Below are 21358 nucleotides of genomic sequence, written 5' to 3'. Positions count from 1 at the left end.
CATATGATCCTGTCACTAGTTGAAGAAAAAGTATCAGACTAAATTCTGCAGCTGTTTGTGGTAAAAGCTATCAGGAGACTAGAAGTAGAACAGAACCTTCTCAACAGATCAAAGACATGTACTCCATACTTCCAGCAAAAATAACTTATATGAATGGAGAAGATACAATGCTGTCTCCCTAAGGTGGGGAAGAAGGGCAGATATGCCTATGCTTCATCTGTCCATTAAACTTTGAAACATGGGCCCAAAGCAACATAGTCTGGCAATAAAATGACACAATTAGGATAGGACTGGCAAGGTAGAAGTAAAATCTTTATATATAGATGAAATGATCATCTACAGAGAAAATACTAAGAAATCTCTAGGAGCCCCTAGAACTTGTACTTGAATTTAGCAGGATTAGAAAACACAAGATTTATATAAAAATTCAGGTGTATGTATACTTACTATGAATGAAGGAGTACAAAGGTCCCAGAAAAGTAAAAAGAAAAAGGAAAAAAAAACAGTGTTGGAAGACGTTTAGTACCTAATTTTAAGACTTCCTCTAAAGCTGCAGTAGTCAAGGCAGTGTTGGTGTAAGGAAAGACACATAGATCATTGGAATAAAACAGAGAATCTAGAAATAGAACCACACATTTATGGTCCACTGAGTTTTGAAAGATTATTTAACATTAACATTTTATAGTTTATATATAATATAAACTCAATTCAAGAGCTGAGGAAAAGATAGTGTTTTCAGCAAATAGCACTAGAACACCTGATATCTGCATATAAAAAATTAACCTCAACCCTGTATTTCCATACATAAAAATAACTTGAAAGGATTTATGAACCTAAACATGAAAGACTAAAACTATAAAACTTTAAGAAGAAATTATAAGGGAAAATGTTTATGAATTTAGGGTAGGCAAGAACTTCTTAGGATACAAAAAACAGGATGTATAAAAAAAATTGATAAATGAGATTCCATCAAAATTTAAAACTTTAAATGACATCATTAAAATGAAAAGTAGTCCTTAAACAAACCATATTTACAATGCATATAACCTATGAGCAGAATATATAAAGAATTCTTAGAGGTCATTAATAGACAACCCAATTAAAAAGTAGACATAAGAAGATGATAAATAGCCAGTACAGCACAAGGAAAGGTGTGCAACTCTAGAATCAGAAAAATACTAATCAGTACAATAACAAGATTGAATTATACAATCATTAAGGAGATGAAGTTAAAAGTTTTAAAAGCCTTGTCATGACTTTTTCTTTTTGTTGGAATCTCCCCCTTTGTGTTTAAGTTGTCACACCCAATGGATTCATTCTGCTGGGTTTCCTGGGGTTGTGATCCTCATTGTCTTTTCCTAGGATATTATCTAAAATTTTTTGGAGTGTTGGTTTGGCATTCATGAAGTTCCTAAGGTTCTCTTTATCATGAAAGTATCTTATTTCTCTATCAATTTTGAAAGATAGTTTTGCAGGGTACATCAATCTGGGTTGGAGGACGTTTTCCTTTAGGGCTTGAAATGCATCACTTCAAGCTCTTCTTGCCTTGAGGGTTTGCATTGAGAAGTCTGCTGTGATTCTGATGGGCTTTCCTTTGTATGTGATTTGTTTCTCTTCTCTCACTGCTTGTAGAATTTTGTTCTTTTGTTGGGTTTCTGGAATCTTAACTATTATATGTCTATGTGTAGACTTGTTTTGATCAAGGCTACTTGGAGTTCTATATGCCTCACTTATCTGTATGTCAAGTTCTTTTCCCCTCCTTGGGAAGTTTTCTGCCATCACTTCTGTGAAGTTTTTTTATGTCATCTGCACTCTCTCCTGTTTCTTCATTGACTCCAATCAGTCTTATGTTAATTTTCTTTGCATCATCTAGCAGCTGCTACATTGCTTTCTCATAGTCCCTTACAATTTTAAAGCAATTTTTCTTTTCCTGGTCACTAAATGCAATCTTACCTTCTATATCTGAAATTCTGCCCTCACATTGGTTCATTCTGCTGCATATACTTCCAATGGAGTTTCTAATGTCCTGGAAATCTATTTGCATCTGTTTTATGGATTCCATTTGTTTCCTATGTTGGAATTCCATCATGTTCCTCAGATCTATATTTTTTTTTATCTGTGTCCACTCTAGATTTATTAATCATGTCTTGCACTATGAGCACAATCTTTGCTGTTATCTGAGAAATTATTTCTGGTTTCATTTTTTCCAGATCCTCTTGTGTTGCCAGTTCAGTGAGTCCAGGTGGTTGAGTATGAGTGTTCCATCTCATTACCCTTTGGTGTTGCTGTAGGTGATCTGGAAGTCTGTTTTTGAGGCTTGTTTACATGTTTTCTCATTTTCACGAGGTAGGGGGGGTGATGGTGATGCCCATGTGACTCACCTCCTCTGCCCCAGGAGCAGTGGAATGGCAGTGGGGGAGCCTCCTCCTGGGTGCTGGGATTGGCTCACCTTGTCTGCCCTCAGAGCTGTGGAATGGTGGTGGGCTCTTAATGTATTTTTTAAATGATGGAGTACTAGTACTAGTCAACATGATTTTATCATTTTTTTATTTTTTATTTTTTTATTGATTAAATTTATTGGTACATTTTAGGTATACAGTATGATGACATTCATCATTGGGAATTTGTATCTTTACATGATATATCTTGATTTTTATTTTTTTTCCCTAGTCCCCTGCCTTCCCTTCAACCACTCCACCTTTACCTATTTACAAATACTTTGTTTCCATTCTTTTCTTTTCTCATATTTATTCCTTTCACTTCTTTCTTTTGCCCTACCCATCCCACGTCCCCTTCCCTTTTGGACCTTTTCTTCCTATTTCACATTATCTATTATACATTTTGATCCTTATTTATACTTTCAGTTTCTCACACCAGAGAAACTATTCAGTATTTATACAAGTGTGTCCTATTTATTTCACTTAAGAGTATCACCTCAATGTGCATCCATTTAGCTATAAATATCTTCATTTTCTCATTCTTTATGGGTGAGTAATACTCCATTTTATAAAAAACCCACACCTTTATCCAGTCTTCAGTTGATGGGCAATTGGGCTGTTTCTTTTGGCTATTACAAACTGTGTCACTATCAATATGGGTGCACATATAAAGCCCACAGCTATATTCTATATTCTATATTCTTTTAATTCTTTTGGGAAGATACCCAGCAGGAGAATAGCTGGGTCAAATGGGACTTCTAATCCTAGTTCTTTGAGGTATCCCCATACTGATTTCCACAGTGGTTGCACCAGACTACACTTCCACCAACAGTGGAGAAGGGTTCCTTTTCCCTCACAATCCTGCCAGCATTTGTTATTGGTTGATTTCTTGATAGTAGCTATTCTTTCTGGGGTGAGGTGGAATCTCACTGTTGTTTTCATTTGCATCTCGAATGACCAGTAATATTGAACATTTTTTCATATGTTTATTTGTTATTTCTACTTCATCTGAGAAATGTCTGTTCATTTCAGATGCCCATTTTTGGATTGATCTTTAAATTTATGAGATCTAACTTTTAAAAATTCTTTATGTATTCCAGATAGTAGACCTTTGTCTGAAGAACAACTGGTAAAAAAATTTTTCTCACATTGTGGGTTGTGTTTTCACTCTTTTGGTGGTTTTTCTTGTGTGCAGAAGCTTTTTAATAAGATGAGATCCCAGTTGTTGATTCTTTGTGCTATTCAATTTTAATGAGGTTTTGTTCATGAAATCTTTTCCTACACCGATGTTTTCAAGAGTTCTACCTAACCTCTCTTCCAGCGGGTTTATTGTTTCTGTTTTAATATTTAGATCTTTGAACCATTTTGATTTTAGTTTAGGGCATGGTGAGATACGTAGGTCTAGTTTTAATCTTTGGCAACTTGAAACCAAATTTTTCCAGCACCATTTATTAAAGAGGCTATCTTTTCTCCAGTGAGGGTGTTTGGCTCCTTTATTGAAGATGAGATGGCTGAGTGTGTCTGGAGTTGTTTCTGCATCTTCTAATCTGTTCCACTGGTCCTCAGGTCTGTTTCTTTGCCAGTACCATGGTGTTTTTTTTTTATCACAGTAGCTTTGTAGTATAGTTTCAAGTTGGGGGTTGTGATACCCCCTGCCATGTCTCTGTTGCCTAGAATTGCTTTTGCTATTCTGGGTCTCTTCTTGTTTCAAATGAATTTTTGGATTGTTTTCTCCAGGTCTGTGAAATATGCTGCTGGAATTTCAATTGGGATTGCATTGAATCTATATAGCAGTTTTGGAAGTATGGCCATTTTCACTATATTGGTCCTTTCTACCCTGGATCAAGGGATTTCTTTGCATTTTTTGATATCTTCGATCTCTTTTTTCAGAGTGCTATAGTTTTCAGAGTAGAGGTCTTTGATTTCTTTTGTTGGGTTGATTCCTAGGTGTTTCATTTTGAGTCAACATGATTTTTTTAATTATTATTTTATTATTTTTTTGGTACTGTGAATCAAATGTGGGACCTTGTGCTCACAAGGCAGGCACCAGAACCACTGAGCTAAATCCCCAGCAGAGTCAACATGATTTTAAAGCTAGCGCATTCCTGCAAACTTCTAGTTTACAAGCAACAACAACAGTAATAATAGTAATAAACAACTCCAAACTTTGTTTCTTGTTGGGAGAAGACACCTATTTTCCAGGCAGTTACAGTTTTATCTTCTTCCTTTCTGGTTATGGTCTTAGACTGTCTTCATGTTTCATGGCATACCATTAAAGGCACATGTTTCCTCGGCTGTCCCCCCCCCCAGCTCTCACCCCATTGCCACTGATTTAAAAGGCTTAGAGTCCTACTAAGATTTGGTCTCTATTCTTTTGCATCCACTTTGCTGTGTACTAATACTTTATACTCCAATACTTTACATTTGGAGATGGACAAAACAGTCTAAGGATAAGTGAGTGGTTTTGTCTAATACCTATTAAAAAAATCTTCTGTGTTTTGGAATCAGTAGTTTTTATGGTTGATTTGCTTTTCATTTTGCTAATGAAATTTTAGTTGAAAACAATAAGAAACACAATCAAGGTCCATCCCTATAGCTGAAACAACTTTTCAGATGATGCTTTGCAATTCTTTATCAAAATATCATACCAAGAGGATTATCTTTTATAAAATTTTTTAAATAAAATTCCTGAAAGATACTGACTTGACAGGCAAATGCTGCTATCTTGATGGACAGAACTTCTGAACTTAAATCAGATTTCCACCAAGAGAAAAGGTTGTCTTCCTAATGCATTCGGGAACACTATATTTCTTCAAGAAAAAGACACTTTCCACTAAAGTTTCCATAAAAATGTTCTTTGTCTTGTCTTTTAGACAAATTTCTATAGTATTAAGGACTTCATTTATTTATTTTTTTGAGATTGTTGTCATTTAATTAGATTTGCCATAAAAATAACCTTGGCTAACCACTTTGCCCTCCCCCTCCACCTAACCATCTCACTTCATATGCACACAGCACAGGAACCCAAAGGCTGTCCTCCTCACAAGCCTCCCCATTCAAGAGAGGGCAAGAGATATCACTAAATGAACTCAGCCTTCTCCATACAGCACGAACAGGAAGAATACAAATATCTTTATGACAAATTTTTTTGTGCTGTTATCTTACTGCAGTCAGGACAGAGGCAAAAGCAGAGGGAGGGTGAGGTCTAGGGATGTCTTAGAGATCAGAATTTGCCTGGGGAGCAGAGCCCCTGTTTCACCCAAAAGGGGGATATAGCTAAGGACAGGGCTAGGATTGGCTAGGCTGAAAGTTCTCTATGCGTGTGAGGGTAGGGGGCAGCTAAAATTGTTTCTTCTTCTTTTCTTCGTATCTTTGTCTTTTGCAGAGAGGGAGGGGGTTCCTGCACAGGGAAAGTGTCAGCTCAATTCTCCCAGTGTTTCATCTGCTTCCTAGAGGTTCCATGAGGCGGTGAATGGGGCATATCCCGATGCTGCCTTGATCTCATCCCCCTGCTCAGGGCTTCTTCTCTCCACCTGTGAGCACCAGGGCCTGCAGGACGTCAGACAGTGACACAATTCCCTTGACCACATTATTCTCATCCATCACTACCAGTCGGTGAACCTCTGCCTCCACCAGCCTGTTGATTATAGTCTCCAGAGTCTCATGCACGTAGCACTTGAGAACACCCTTAAAGTAGTATGATGGATGCTGGAGGGCTTTGGTCACAGATACGTCGTGGTTGTTGTAGGTCTTTTCTGCTGACAAATTGATGACATCAAACTTGGAATAGATGTCCACCACATGCCCTTTCTCATCCACCACTGGCAGTGCTGAGACTTGGTGCTCTACAAAGATACCCAGAGCCACGTAGACGGGAGTGGTAGTGCAGACCATCGCAATACTGGCATAGGTGCCAGTCCATAGATCTTCCAGAGACTTAAGACATGAACTCTGGCTTGGGAAACTCAGTGATAAACAATTTGAGGAACTTGAGAATACACTTGTAAGTAAGGATGTACAAGGTGTTGCCTGATTCTGGGTCAATAACTGGCAGCCTGTGGATCTTGTTTTGAATTAACAAAGAGACAGCATCAAACAAGCTGGCATTAGGAGAAATGCAGACAAGTGGCTTAAAGGAATCCTGTACGTATACCTCTCTCCTAGTTTCTATTTTGTGTTCTTCTAGCTCGTAGATCTGTACCAAGGCTGACTTATAGTAATGGTGTAGAATATTGATGAAATCGGTGCTGGTCAGCAGGCCCACAAAACTTTGCTTCTTACTGTCCCACAAAGGGGCAGCAAGTACACCATTAGTCACCAAAGCAAAGAAAGCTTTCTTCACCCCATAAAAGGATGAAGCTGCTGTCCTTGGGATGAGGTGGGATGAGAGGTACTGAACCAGAGGGTCCTTCAGAATGCTCATTTTCCTGAATTCAGGAGCTACCTGAAGGGACCGTCTCCATAGCAAGAGGGGCCGACTCGGTCCTTTCATTTCGGGAAGCTTGGGAGCAGGCCCCACTCCCAAAGACTTTAAGTAATATAATTTTCTTAAATAGCAAGCAGTAAGAACAATAACGAGTATGATACCTTCTGATATTCCCTTTAATAATCACTTTGAGTTGCTTTCTTTGCTTTGTTGAGACATGATAAACTGCTTTTATAATTTCATGATTTCAGAAGTCACTATTTTATAAAGCATCACAACTATGCATGTATATATTTAAAACCAGTTATATAACTATATGTATTTGTAATACTACTTAAAAATATATATATAATTATAACTAGTATCTACATTTTCTCTTTTTGTGGTATTAAATATTTCTACTTGTTTTGTTTGACTATTTCTATTTTAATATTTATTAGCTTCTATAATTTTATCACTATTTGCCAAAACATTGCAACTTCGAGGCCTCTGTGATATTTTATGTGATCAAGGAAAAATTGTATTTAAAATCAAAACAATGTTAGAATTTCTGGCACATATAAATTTTAACAATGGGTTAAAATTAATCATTTAAAAACTACACGTACTACTTTTGAAATTGGAGGCTGTAAGTGAAACGTCACACATCACATTATTAGCTTTATAATTAGTGACCTCATTTTAACTTTTTTCAGCATAAGAATGAAGCCATTATAGGTTATATTTAAAGAGAGGGTGTAGGAAAGTTGGAAAACATGTATATTGCCTTAGAATAAAAGGATGTGATCATTTGGAAACACATCATTAAAGATTTAATCCCAGCAACAGTATGGGAAAGGCGATTCCACAGACCTTTGCTGGAGACACACAGAAGTTGTGAGGTCAGGAAAGAGGAGAAAAAGGGATTAAAGTGAGTCACATCTGGGATTGTTAAGAACAATCAGAAACTGTGACATCAAGAAAACAAAAGATGAATGTGCTTTTCTTTGCTCCACAGCCATCTGGCTCAACAGACTTCAAGTATTGAGCACTCATTTCAAACACTTCTTTTTTTTTTTCCCCCTCATTGACCTCAAGTACTAGAAAATTACAGTTAAACAAAGTCAATCATTTCATGAAACCCCTATTACTTCAGGGATGGGGATGGTATATAGTTCAAGAATTTTCAGCTCATGTTAATCTTAACTTCCTGCTCACTGGATTCTCAGTGCTCAAGACAATTTTGAGTTCACTAAAATTACTCATGGACTGTCATCCAAATGTGTGCTTAACTGAAAAAAATATAGTGATATAAAGTTAAAAAAGTAGTAGTCATTTTTTAAAAATGCATCTTGGTTCTTATTTTTTCCCCATTCCTAGCCCTCCCTTCTTCACCCCCTCCACCCTTCCCTATTTACAAAGACTTTATTTCCAATTTTTCCATTTCTCATCATTTTTCCTTTCACTTCTTTCCTTTCCCCTGCCCCTCCCACTACCCCTACCCCTTTGGACCTTTTCTTCCTATTTTGCATTATCGATTATTCATTCTAATCAGTGGTACATTTTAGGTATACAATATAATGACATTCATCATTGGAAATTTGCAACTTTACATAGTCTCTCTTGGTTCTCATTTTTCACCCTTGCCTAGCTCTCCCTTCAACCCCTCCAGTCCTCCCTATTTACAAAGATTTTGTTCCTATTTTTCCATTTTCTCATATTAATCCCATTCTCTTCTATCCTTTCCCCTAGCCCTCCCATTTCCTTCCCCTTTGCCCCTTTTCTTCCTATTTCATATTACCTATTATACATTTTAGTCCTTATTTACACTTTCAGTTTCTCACACCAGAGAAACTATTTGGTATTTATACATATGTGTCCTATTTATTTCACTTAAGAGTATCGCCTCAATGTGCATCCACTTAGCTATAAATGTCTCTAATTTCTCATTTTTTATGACTGAGTAGTACTCCATTTTATAAAATAAACCACATTTTCTTTATCCAGTCTCCAGTTGATGGGCATTTGGGCTGTTTCCAAGTTTTAACTATTACAAACTGTGCTGCTATGAACATGGGTGCACATATATCACTGTGGTATGATTCTTTTAATTGTTTGGGGAAGATCCCCAGCAGTGGAATAGTGGGGTCAAATGGGACTTCTAATCCTAGTTCTTTGAGGTATCACCATACTGATTTGCACAGTGCTTGCACCAGTCTACACTCCCACCAGCAGTGGAGCAGGGTTCTTTTTTCCCCACAGCCCCGCAGGCATTTGTTATTGGTTGATTTCATGATAGCAGCCATTCTTTCTGGAGTGAAGTGGAATCTCGGTGTTGTTTTCATTTGCCTCTCTCGAATGACCAGTGATGTGGAACATTTTTTCATGTATTTATTTGCTATTTCTACTTCTTTGTCTGAGAAATGTCTGTTCATTTCAGATGTCCATTTTCAGATTGGGTCTTTAAATTTGGGAGGTCTGATCTTTTTAAGTTCTTTATAGATTCGAGATAGTAGACCTTTGTCTGAGGAAGAGCAGGTGAAGAATTTTTTCCCACATTGTAGGTTGTCTCTTCACACTGCTGGTGGTCTCTCTTGCTGTGCAGAAGCCTTTTAATAAGAAGAGATCCCACTTGTTGATTGTTAGAGCTAGTTCATGAGCAACTGAGGTTTTGTTCATAAAATCTTTTCCTACACCGATGTCTTCAAGAGTTCTACCTAAACTCTGTTCCAACTGGTTCAGAGTTTCCATTTTAATATTTAGATCTTTAATCCATTTTGATTTTAGTTTAGTGGATGGTGAGAGATATAGGTCTAGTTTTAGTCTTTGGCAAGTTGAAGCCCAATTTTTCCAACACCATTTATTAAAGAGGCTATCTTTCCTCCAGTGAGGGTGTTTGGCTCCTTTATTGAAGATGAGATGGCTGAGTGTGTCTGGTGTTGTTTCTGCATCTTCTAATCTGTTCCACTGGCCCTCAGGTCTGTTTCTTTGCCAGTACTACGCTGTTTTTATCACAGTAGCTTTGTAGTATAGTTTCAAGTTGGGGATTGTGATACCCCCTGCCATGTCTCTGTTACCTAGAATTGCTTTTGCTATTCTGGGTCTCTTCTTGTTCCAAATGAATTTTTGGATTGTTTTCTCAAGGTTCATGAAGTATGCTGCTGGGATCTCAATTGTAATTGTATTAAATCTATATAGCAGTTTTGGAAGTATGGCCATTTCCACTATATTAATCCTTCCTACCCAGGAGCAAGGGATGTCTGTCCATTTTCTGATATCATCTTCAATCTCTCTTTTCAGAGTGCCATAATTTTCAGAGAAGAGGTCTTTGATTTCTTTCGTTAGGATGAGTCCTAGGTATTTCAGTTTTTTGGATGCTATTGTGAAAGGAATTATTTGCCTTATTTCTCTCTCAGTGAGTCTGTCATTTGTGTAGAGGAAAGCTATTGATTTTTGTGTGTTGACCTTGTAACCAGCTACTTGACTGAATTTGGTTATTAAGTCTAGAAGACTTTTGGTGGAGTTCTTGGGGTCTTCTATATAGGGTATCATGTCATCTGCAAATAATGACAATTTGACTTCTTTATTTCCTATCTGTATTCCTTTTATTTCTTTCTCTTTTCTAATTGCTGTGGCTAATATTTCCAGAACTATATTGAACAAGAGTGGTGATAGTGGACATCCTTGTCTTGTTCCTGATTTGAGTGTGAAGGACTTCAGTTTTTGACCATTTAGTATGATATTGGCTGTTGGTTTTTCATAGATGGCTTCTATCAGTTTGAGGTAGAGACCATCTATTCCAATTTTTTGTAGGGTTTTTAGCATAAATGCATGTTGGATTTTGTCAAGTGCTTTTTCTGCTTCTATGGAGATAATCATAAGGTTTTTGTCCTTGGCTGTATTGATATAGTGTATTACATTGATTGATTTGCATATATTGAACCATCCCTGCATCCCTGGGATGAATCCCACTTGATCAGGGTGTATGATCTTCTTGATGATCTTCTGCATTTTGTTTGCCAGTATCTTATTAAGGATTTTTGCATCTATGTTCATTAGTGAGATTGGCTTATAGTTCTTCTTTTTGGTTGGGTTTTTCTCTGCTTTGGGGATCAAGGTGATGCTTGCTTCCAGGAATGAATTTGGGAGTATTGCTTCCCTTTCATTTCATTGAAGAGTTTAAACAGTAGTGACAGCAGTTCCTCTCTAAATGTCTTATAGAATTCAGCAGTGAAGCCATTAGGGCCCGGGCTTTTCTTAGTTGCTAAGTTTTTAATTACATTTCCAATTTCATTGGTTGATATTGGATTGTTTAGAATTTTTTAGGTCTTCTTTGTTCAACTTTGGTAATTCATATGTATCTAGGAATCTGTCCATTTCTTCTGTGTTGTCCATCTTATTGGTGTATAGGTTCTGGAAGTAGGTATTGATGATCCTGTGGATTTCTGCTGAGTCTGTTGTAATTTCACTTTTTTCATTCCAAATTACATGGATTTGGGCCTTTCCTTTTTCTGACAAGGTTGGCTTAGGGTTTGTCAATTTTGTTGATTCTTTCAAAGAACCAACTCTTGGCTTCATTGATTTTTTGTATCATTCTCTTAGTCTCCATTGCATTGATTTCTCCTCTGATCTTTATCATTTCCTCTCTTGTATGAATTCTGGGGCTGTCCTGTTCTTCTTTTTCTAGAAGCTTGAGGTACAGCATCAGTTTGTTTAATTGGGCTCGTTCTGTTTTCCTAATATGCGTATTCACTGGTATGAATTTCCCTCATAAGACTGCTTTCATTGTGTCCCATAGATTCCGATATGCTGTATTGTCATTGTCATTTAATTGAAGGAACTGTCTGATTTCTTCTTTAATTTCCTCCATGACCCATTCATTATTCAGAAGTGTGTTGTTCAATTTCCAAGTGTTTATGAAATTTTTTGAGTTTCTTTTGCTATGGCTCTCCAATTTCATCGCACTATGGTCTGATAATATACAGGGGATAACTTCAATTCCTTTGCACTTACTTAAACATGTTCTATGTGTGAGTATGTGGTCTATTTTTGAGAATGATCCATGTGCAGCTGAGAAGAATGTGTATTCTAGTAGTAGTCATTTTGAACTCCTTAATGAATCACAAAAACAAATACATACTCGATGGTTTTAAAATTGATAATGAAAACTAAAACTTTAATTTTTAATTTGTTAAGGGAAAAGATTTATTTTTCTTAGAGAAAAGAGTCGGTTCTCTCTTTTTTCCTCTTCTTTTTTTTTTTTTTTTAAAAAACTGTGAAATAAATCTATGAGTCTATCTTTATAAATTAATGTTTAATTTTAGTACAGTTTTAGATTTATAGGGTATGTAAATATTATATGTAATTCCACATACCCATCTCACTGCCAATGTATCCCCTATTTTTAACAACTTGCATTAGTGTAGTACTTGAGTTACAATAACTAAACGAAGGTTGGTATATTATTATTATTAACTGTAGTTCGCAGTTTATGTTAAGGTTTAAATTTTCTTCTGTATAGTCCTATGATTTTAGAAAGTACATCACATATATTCACCATTTCAGTTTCATACTGAATGATTGTACCACCCTAGAAACATCTGTGCTCCACCAGTTCATCCTTTCTCTTACCTTCCTTAATCCTTTAGCAACCACATACCTTTTTGCTTACAGTTTTGCTTTTTCCAGGATGGGATAAGGCTGGAATCATACAGTATATAGCCTTTCAGAATGGGTTCTTTCACTTAGCAGTATTCATGTAAGGCTCTTCTATGCCTTTTTGTGGATTAATCACTCACATTTTTTTTTGTCACAGAATAATTTTAAAAATAGGCATAATTTCTATAACTTAAATTTCTATAGCACTGAATAATAAAGATATTTGAAATATATCTTGGAGTAAAATTGAATATCATAATGTTTCTTATTTCAAATGCACAAAAAGTTTTTAAAGATCACTAGACTCAATAAAATTCATTTTAATTTGCAGTATTCACCTCATTTATGTTTTTCCAGTGCCACTAACACCCCTGTAAGTGATGCATAATTTCTTTGGTCATCCATCTGGAGTACTAGGCCCATCTACTAGTCCTCAATAGAGTAGTACATGCCCATTAACCAGAGTTGACCAATAATCAATACCCCATATATCCCCAAAGACAAGACACTAGATCCTCCTCTTTGCCATCCTCCCAAATTGCTCCTGTCTCCCTACACACTCCAGACTTAGATATTCATAATTTAATTTTTCAGAGATTTTTGGAGACAGAATAACCATGAAATTGTTTACAGTGCCTATGTTCTCTGCATTTCATCTTACTTGTAATTGATAATTAGTTGTTTCTAGAGTCTCTAAACACATAAATTTCCATATAATGAAAAATATATGTAACTAAACAAGCAAAAAGAATTAAGAAAACAGAATTTTTCATTAGATCAGAAGTTTCTTATTTATGTCCTTTCTAATATGTACTTAAGTATGGTTACTTTAATGAGCATTTTAAAAAATTACTTTGTTTTTTGGTGCCAGGGATTGAACTCAGGTCCTTGCACTTGCAAGGCAGGCAGCAGAACCACTGAGCTAAATCCTCAGCCCTAAAAAATTACTTTGACCTGTAATAAAAATAAAACTTTAAAGTAACCTGCTTCTCATGTGCTTAGGATCTAGCTACATACTGTAGTAATTTTTATTTTTATTAACAGGAACCAGTTAGTTTTGCAAGAATTTCTTGACCATATGTTTGAGAAACCCATTGGAACAATCCAGACAAGACTGCATTATAATCCCAGAAGGTTTGTAATAGCTAAAACTTGGAAACACCCCACATGCCCATCAACTGGAGACTGGATAAAGAAAATGTGGCATTCTTATAAAATGGAGTACTACTCAGCCATAAAAAACCAGAAATTAGAGACATTTATTGCTAAATGGATGAACATTGAGGCGATTCTCTTAAGTGAAATAAATAGGACACACATGTGTAAATATTGAATAGTTTCTGTAGTGTGAGAAACTGAAAGTGTAAATAAGGACTAAAATGTATAATAGATAATGTGAAATAGGAAGAAAAGGGGCAAAGGGGAAGGGGAAGCAGGAGGGGTAGGGGAAAGGAAAGAAGGGAATGGAATTAATATGAGAAAATGGAAACAAAGTCTTTGTAAATAGGGAGGGATGGAGGGGTTCAAGGGAGGGCAGGGGAAGGGGGAAAAAATAAGAACCAAGAGAGTATGTAAAGGTGCATATCTCCGATGATGAATGTCATTATATTGTATACCTAAAATATACCAATAAAATAAAATTAAAATAAAAAAATAAATTTAGCATACTGAAAAATATAATTAAAAGTTCATATTTCTTAATAAATAATTTGCTGAAACAGAAAGGCATCTTGTAAAATGGCTCACATCCAGTATTTTTGGTCTATTTCCTTTTTCTAGGAACCATATTGATTGCAGTTTTAGAAATAAAGCTATTTAAACAAAATCAATTAAAATGTTATTAAGAAGGTCATGCACATATTTATAAAAATCAAATGATCTGTTAATTAAAAAGCAGAAGCCATTAGTAACATTGAAGCTGAAATTTCCATGGCAACAGTTGAAAAAGTTTAACAGCACATATTTTATTTACTTAGCAAGAAAGACAGACCCAGGAAAACAGGCTGATGACCTAATACAGGGTGAATTTATAGTTACATGTTTGATCTCATAAATCCAGATGAGATGTCAGCAAGATTGGCAGCAAAATACAGATTTAAAGTCATAGCAGAAATGACACCACATTGGAAAAATACATAATACTAAAAAATTACTTACATATGTTTTTTCAATGTTTGCAAATTTCTACATGCTGCAAATGCTAACATTTCATATTTTTACAAATATGGAATTGTCTCTGAGGTAACACACTTTTACTATTTCCTTGGAGTTGATTACTTGGAATGCTGCAATCATTCTCTGTGTCTCATCTTTGACACTGTTTTAGCAACAAAATCCCCCTGGCCACCATAAAGCATTTAAAAAGTCTTCCCTAAACCCCTTTCCTTTTTATTTCATTGTATGCATTAGAAGTAGTGAAATGATATTTTTTTCTATTTATCTATCTTTTTTCCTTGTTCTTTATTATGCTAGGCTCTAAATAATTTTCCCATCTATATTGCAAATTCTGCTTGTATCCAGATTTCATCTGACTATGAATGTCAACTATGCATAAAATTCAATGCATGCATGTTTATAACACATTTTCTAACTATTGTTTGTTTAATAGAAGTAAAAGTAAATATCAACATTTATTGTGGAAAAATCCTAACTGTAAAGATATATAAGTTACTTGATAGTCTTGTCTCTCAAGAAGTATATGAGTTATTGGGAAAATGATGTGAATATAAATGAAATGTTAATGAACGCAAGCCTATGAATAATTAGTGCTTAGAAAGTGGTGTAGACCAAAGGCCCAAGAGGAGGGCAAAGGAGGGAAAGGACAATTAATAATGAATTATCAGTATAAATCTTAAGAAAGGAGATGGTGTGTTGTCTGAGCCTGAAGGAGAGATGAAATTTACATATCTGGAAATAAGGAACAAAAGGAGTTCCCAGCAATGAGAACCTGGTAAACTAAGGCAAAGAGAGGTTGTGAAAGTTCAAGGTGTCTTGCACACTCTGAGAAGAAAAGAGTAGAAAGCCCATGTAAAGCCCCAGCATGAGAGAAGGCTGCTTCCAGACAAAATCAAACCAAATTGGCAGGCTTTTTATTTCAGGCTGAATGATACTAGTTAGACACCAGATGATCATTTTGTGGGTTTTCAGCAGGATAATGAGTGCTCTTTGGGCAGGCTGATTTGACTGCATTACACAAACTGCTTTGCCAGTGGAAAGTTGAGGCAGGAAAATGAATTGGTGGAACAATGGGAATTGGGAGGGAGGAACTGAGCTATGTTGGTGGGGGTGAGGAGGTTGGAGGTACAGGGGTCTAACAATGATTTCTTTTAGCAATATTGAATTTGTGGTGTATGTCAAAATCAGTTGAAGTGAAAACCCCATTTCAAAATTGTTTTAGGAGGGAGAATTTAAATGTAGGAGACAGTCCAATAGGAAAGTTTGACAGAATTCCTAATGTTTCTTTAGAAGTCTTAAATTAAACCATTGAACCCATTCAAGGTAATGGCCATTCAAATAGATAGCTATTGCAACAGAAACTATTGAAGATAGCTGAGACATAAAGAACAAAATACGGAGATGACTAAAGATTGAACCCTGTCTCCCTTTGGGGGCGAGGAATCATGAAAGAAAAAGAAGCAGTTCCTTCAAAACTAGGAGAACCAAAGAGTGTAGCCTTCTGGAAGTCAAGGAGAGAAGTCAATCAACCCAAGAATACTTATGCCCACATTTCAGAGAGCAAGGTAGCACATTTACTTAGTCATGACTTTTCACTACATATTTCACACATTGCTAAGAAATACTCCATGTAACTGAATATTCTCCTCCTCTGCTAACAAGTATCAACATCCCTGGTGAACTGTTACAGAATGATTTATTATGTGAATGAGATCTAGAATACTTGTTTTCCTTATGCTTGTATATACATGTCAGTGAAAACATTTAAAAGCCTATCTACAATCACATGGAAAACTCAAGAATCAAGTGTGCTTTTCTTTCCTATGTTGCTACTTCCAGAAATTAGCTACTAACCACAGAGAATACAATCAACCAAACTAACATCATTAGGGGTGTGTGTGTGTGTGTGTGTATGTGTGTGTGTGTGGTGATAGTTCTGGGATTGAATCCAAAACCTTCACTTTTTTTTCTTTTATTTTGAGGCAGAGTCTTGCTAAGTCGTGTGGTTTCCCAGATGGGCTCAACTTGTGACTTTCCTGCCTCAACCTCCCATCCAGAGAGCTAGGATTACAGGCATGTGCCACCAGCTCATCAGATCTTTTTTTTTTTTTTTTTGGTACCGGGGATCGAACTCCAGTCCTTGTGCTTATGAGGCAGGAGGCAGAGCCACTGAGCTAAAACCCCAGGCCTCATCAGACCTTTTTAATCTCTAAATCTAAACTGACTAAAATTTTACTGAGGCAACTTACAGTGTGATTCCAGATGTGGATGTTGCTCCTGATAAAAGAGTAAGAAATCCTTTCAGGTTTGCACAAAGAGTGTGATTTTGGCATGCTGGATCGATGCCCCTGAGCCTATGAGCAGAGAGGGCAAAGGTAGGAAAAAAAAGTGAATGTGGAGCCTGCAGTATGTGAAACTGTACAGTGTGATTACTGGGGCTGAGGCCATTTGTGGGGCCCAGAATAGTAACCACTGAGCTGAGCCACCAGCCTGTACCGCGTAATGTACAACACTAGCCAAGGGACAGTGGCTTCTTGGAATAATATAGTCATCCCTTGGGTTAAAAGTAAGAGGGAAGAAATTGCTAAGGTTAAATTATCGTCACCTTGCCCTGATGACTTAGATCAAATGAGGGTTGTTATGGGGCATCCTCTTGCTAACATTGCTGAATCAAGAGAACTTGGGAAGCTTGTTACATAAATGAGGCCGGCCCTGCTGAAAGAATCCTGGGCCAATTCCAGTCTTGCCTCTGGCTCAGCTGTGTGACCCTGAACAAGTCACTGATCCTGTTTTTGCCTTTGGCTTTCTTGGGATAGGAAGAGACCTGCTTTGTATACTAGTCTGAAATGAAATACAGAAAGTTGTTTTGTTTTTTTTTTAAAGTGGAAAGCACTGTGGGCATGGACAGTTTTAAAAACTGTTCTGATTTAAAAAATGCATACTCACTTTTCTCTAGGTTTATTTCATATTAGTAAAGAAGAATAGTTTGTAAAAAAATTTGTGTAAGATTTCTTCAAGCAGAAATTTGCATTTCTGGAAAAAGGGAAGTTATACCAAGCTTGAAATCATATTTTTAAACAATACAATCTGGTTTGTCACCAAATTCCTCTAGCTTTCTATAAGGCCTTATCTTACTTCCCACTTTTTGTTACTGTGCTGTCTTTTCTCTTTTTTTTATAGTCTGCCTCTCTCTCTTTCTCTCTCTCTTTTTGTTGTCTAATAGTTTCATCTTTCAAACCAAAGAGGTTCATTGTTGTATTTAAATTACCTAAAAATTACTCTTTGAAATAAATTCTGAAGAGCAGTGGTGACTGGATAATTTTGTCAAAGGCAGGTCCAACTAAGGCAGGGTTGTGTCCCATGAATGTCAGGTTGGAGCTGCCTTGAGATTCAGTTTAGGAGCTGAGAACAGGTAGCAGGGGAAAGGCCATGTACTGCAGCAATTTAGATGTGGGAGGAATTTTTTCATTAGTTGATAGTTACTAAAAATGCTTCTAACAGAAACTGGAAATATTAGCTTACACCATAACAAACAGATGACATCAAAACTTTAAGAAATCTATAAAAACCTATTAACTACAGAGTGCTCATCAAAACTAACAGGGATTTGGAAAGTCTGAAAAAGGTATATTCATTCTTAAGTAGCAGGAGTATATTCATATTGGCTAGAAAGACTTAAGATTTGGGGCTGGGGATGTAGCTCAGTGGCATAGCACCTGCCTGGCAAACACAAGGTCCTGAGTTCGATCTCTGGTACCAAAATATATATATATATATATTTATATTTATATATATGATTTGTTGGGCATCACATTAATTAGAATATGAAGTAATGCCTTCCTCATTCTTCAAAGAAAATATTCTAAAAGGAGTTCTTGTTTATTTTTTTGTTTTGTTTGGCATTTTGAAGGTCTATTTATAAAATATATTTGACTGGGCAAGCTTTAAATTACATATTATTTTAAACGATATAGTAATGAGCAAATGGTGATATTTTCCATACTCTTTTCTATGAAGCAACTATAGAAAACTCATCACTTGCATAAATACAATGCATTGTTGTGACTTGGACACTTTTTGTGTCATCAAAACCAAATAAATTATCACCTTCCAAGGTGTAGCTCTTTTACAATTTGTGGACGGGATAGTGACTGGAAATTTTACCCAAGCCACAAATATCCACTTGCTAGTTATTATTTTTGACAACTTAATCATTACTACTTTGCTTTTCAAAGTAATATTTAAAAAGTGTCTTTATATCCATAACTTACAATTATTAGGCATATGCCAGGAAAATGCAATTCCATCATTGTTTCGGGTTAGTGAAATTGTCACTATTAAAATTTTATTATTAAAACAAGAGGACATTATTTAATAAGATAGATTCGAAGAGTTTTTCAAAAATTCTAAGTAATAATTTAAAAACACATTCAAATATATATGGTATTTATTTTTTTAATGACTATGTTCAGAGTACTGTAACAAGAAAAATACTTTCAAAGTACTTCTCAAGCACATATTATCTTCCTGGTACCCACCTTTGTTCCCTGTGGCCCTTTGGGTAAAGTTGTCATTGAGAAACAGAAGACGAATACCCAGGACTGAAGAAGAAAGAACAGAGGGAAACTCCTGAGAGCAGGAATAGCCAAAGACCTCTGACTGGAAGTTGAAGGAGAAGTTGCAAGGCAGAGAAAATTCACAGCAGGAGTAATACATCAGAGCTCTCTTGTTCCCACTTTTGGTTAAAAATCAATGGCAGAAATGGATAGAAATGTTCTATAGGCTTTGGGGGATGGTAGACAAGTACCAGGGATGTAGCGACTTTCAGAGTAAGCTGACTTGGTAAGTCAACATTCAATATGGCACCTTGAAGCAGATTAGACAAAGCCAAAGGGGTGACCATGAAGAAACCTTCACCAAGCTCTGTGCATATCAGGTGAGAGTCAGAGAAAGCAACCGAGAGTTCAACACGGAGATGAAAGAGCCAAAAGAAAGGAAAAATGAGGTTAGGATGAAGAGAAGTTAGCACACAGGGAGCTCACCACTCTCACAACTCTTAATGTATTTAAGTAGCTGGTGCCAACATCATCCCCAAGGATACAGCCAGCATTAGCCATTACCTAGGCATTGCTATAGTACGTGCCCAAGAAAAAGACAAGATGACATTGCAACCACAGGAAGCAAAAACACTCAGGGAAGTACACAAACACCTATAGTCCTATCAATTCTGCTACATGTCTTAGAAATCCCTTTTCACTTACATGCAAGCTTATCCAGGAAGGTAAAGACACATCTTTTGAAAATAATTTACTTTTGTAGAGATTTAAAATCTTTATTCCCTGGATAATTATTCATCCAACAGAAAAAGTTTTAAACGAGCAACAACAACAACAAAAAACCCCTGAAAAATGAAAATTACTCATCACTGCTAAATTTTAATATTTTCTGCACTAACTGTGGGAATGAAATCTTCTGGTCAAAATGTATTCTAGTTAAGAAATGGAAAAGGCACATTTATATTTTGTATATCTGACTTATAGAGTTTAAATGCTGTGAAACAATTTATATTGTGTGGAATCATTTATGATAATTTAGGTCACATTGTAGTAAAAACTAACTTCAGTATTTGTCCTTTGGAATAACAAAGATTAATTTTCCACTCATACTACAGTGTGAGACTTGACAGGAGCTGCTATTCATAGTTGTTACTTACAGAAAGGTCCCGGCTGATGCAGCATTCACGATCTTAAAGTTGCTAATAAATAACTGTGTCGGGGAAAAAGATACCATAATCCTGTGTATTGGTAAATGTCTTTGAAGTAAGATGCATGCCTTCTGCTCAAATTTTGTTGGCCAAAGTAAGTCACATGGTCATATCTGGCATGAGGAGCACAAAAGCGCAAGTTTGTCACATGCTTGTGAAGAGAAATAGAAATAACTTCTTAACAGTACTAGTAGGTATCATAATCTGAAAGCCTTTTGTAACTTTCTAGATTGCTCTTTTAATGCAGAAAATTTTCTGACCTGAACTAGATGTGAGAAATAGAAAAAGTTAACAGTGATTTTAATTTCAACAGAAAGTATTGTTTATAATTTGTGTCACTATTTTTGTACATTTCTTAATACACTAGCATCTATATTGCTCAGTGTTCAGTTGAAATAAGAAAGTTCACAGTAGATCAAGGGCTGGGAAATTTTTGTGGAAAGGGTCAGATAACATGTGTTTTCAGCTTTGTGAACTGTAGAGTTGGAATTTCCCAATTTTTCTGTTATAATGCAGCCATAGCTAATATATAAATAAGTATGAACATCTTGTTCCAATACAACTCAATTTATAGAGATTGAAATTTGAATCTTGTATAGTTTTCATGTGTCAAAATATTATTGTCATTTTCATTTTTTTCTGGCTGTTTAAAATGTTAAAACCATTTTTAGTTTGTAAGTTGCACTAAAACAGGCAGTGTGCTGGATTTAGCCTGTGGTCTGTAGTTCCTGACTCTTGCCCTTGGTGGAGGCAGCATCTTCTATAAAGAATTGAGAAGTGACAGAATTATTGGAAGCAATGGAAGGAACAGTTTGAGCCTGAACACTGAGGAGCAACCAGTAGCTCCCCGAAATACTCTGCTTTTTCCTTAAGCAGGTGAACTACCACTGCAGTCACAGGAAGCTGACAAATTATGAA

General features: G+C 36.1%; 1 long non-coding RNA gene and 1 pseudogene across 2 annotated transcripts in view; both read right to left on the bottom strand.

The window, feature by feature from the left end:
* LOC147830383 (uncharacterized) overlaps positions 1–20535 on the bottom strand; it is a 90193-nt gene extending 69658 nt beyond the window's left edge. For both annotated transcript variants that reach the window (XR_015452236.1, XR_015452237.1), the window contains exon 1: positions 20390–20535. This is a non-coding gene — a long non-coding RNA (uncharacterized LOC147830383). The remainder of the gene's footprint in view (positions 1–20389) is intronic.
* Positions 5218–6916, bottom strand: LOC101721785 (5'-AMP-activated protein kinase subunit gamma-1 pseudogene; annotated as a pseudogene).
* Positions 20536–21358: the final 823 nt, after the last annotated feature.

The sequence above is a fragment of the Heterocephalus glaber genome, unplaced genomic scaffold (genome assembly GCF_053883595.1).
Source record: "Heterocephalus glaber isolate CG9 unplaced genomic scaffold, H.glaber_assembly_v1.0 deba00000122, whole genome shotgun sequence".
NCBI classification, from domain to species: domain Eukaryota; kingdom Metazoa; phylum Chordata; class Mammalia; order Rodentia; family Bathyergidae; genus Heterocephalus; species Heterocephalus glaber.
This window is presented reverse-complemented; position numbering and strand designations above follow the sequence as displayed.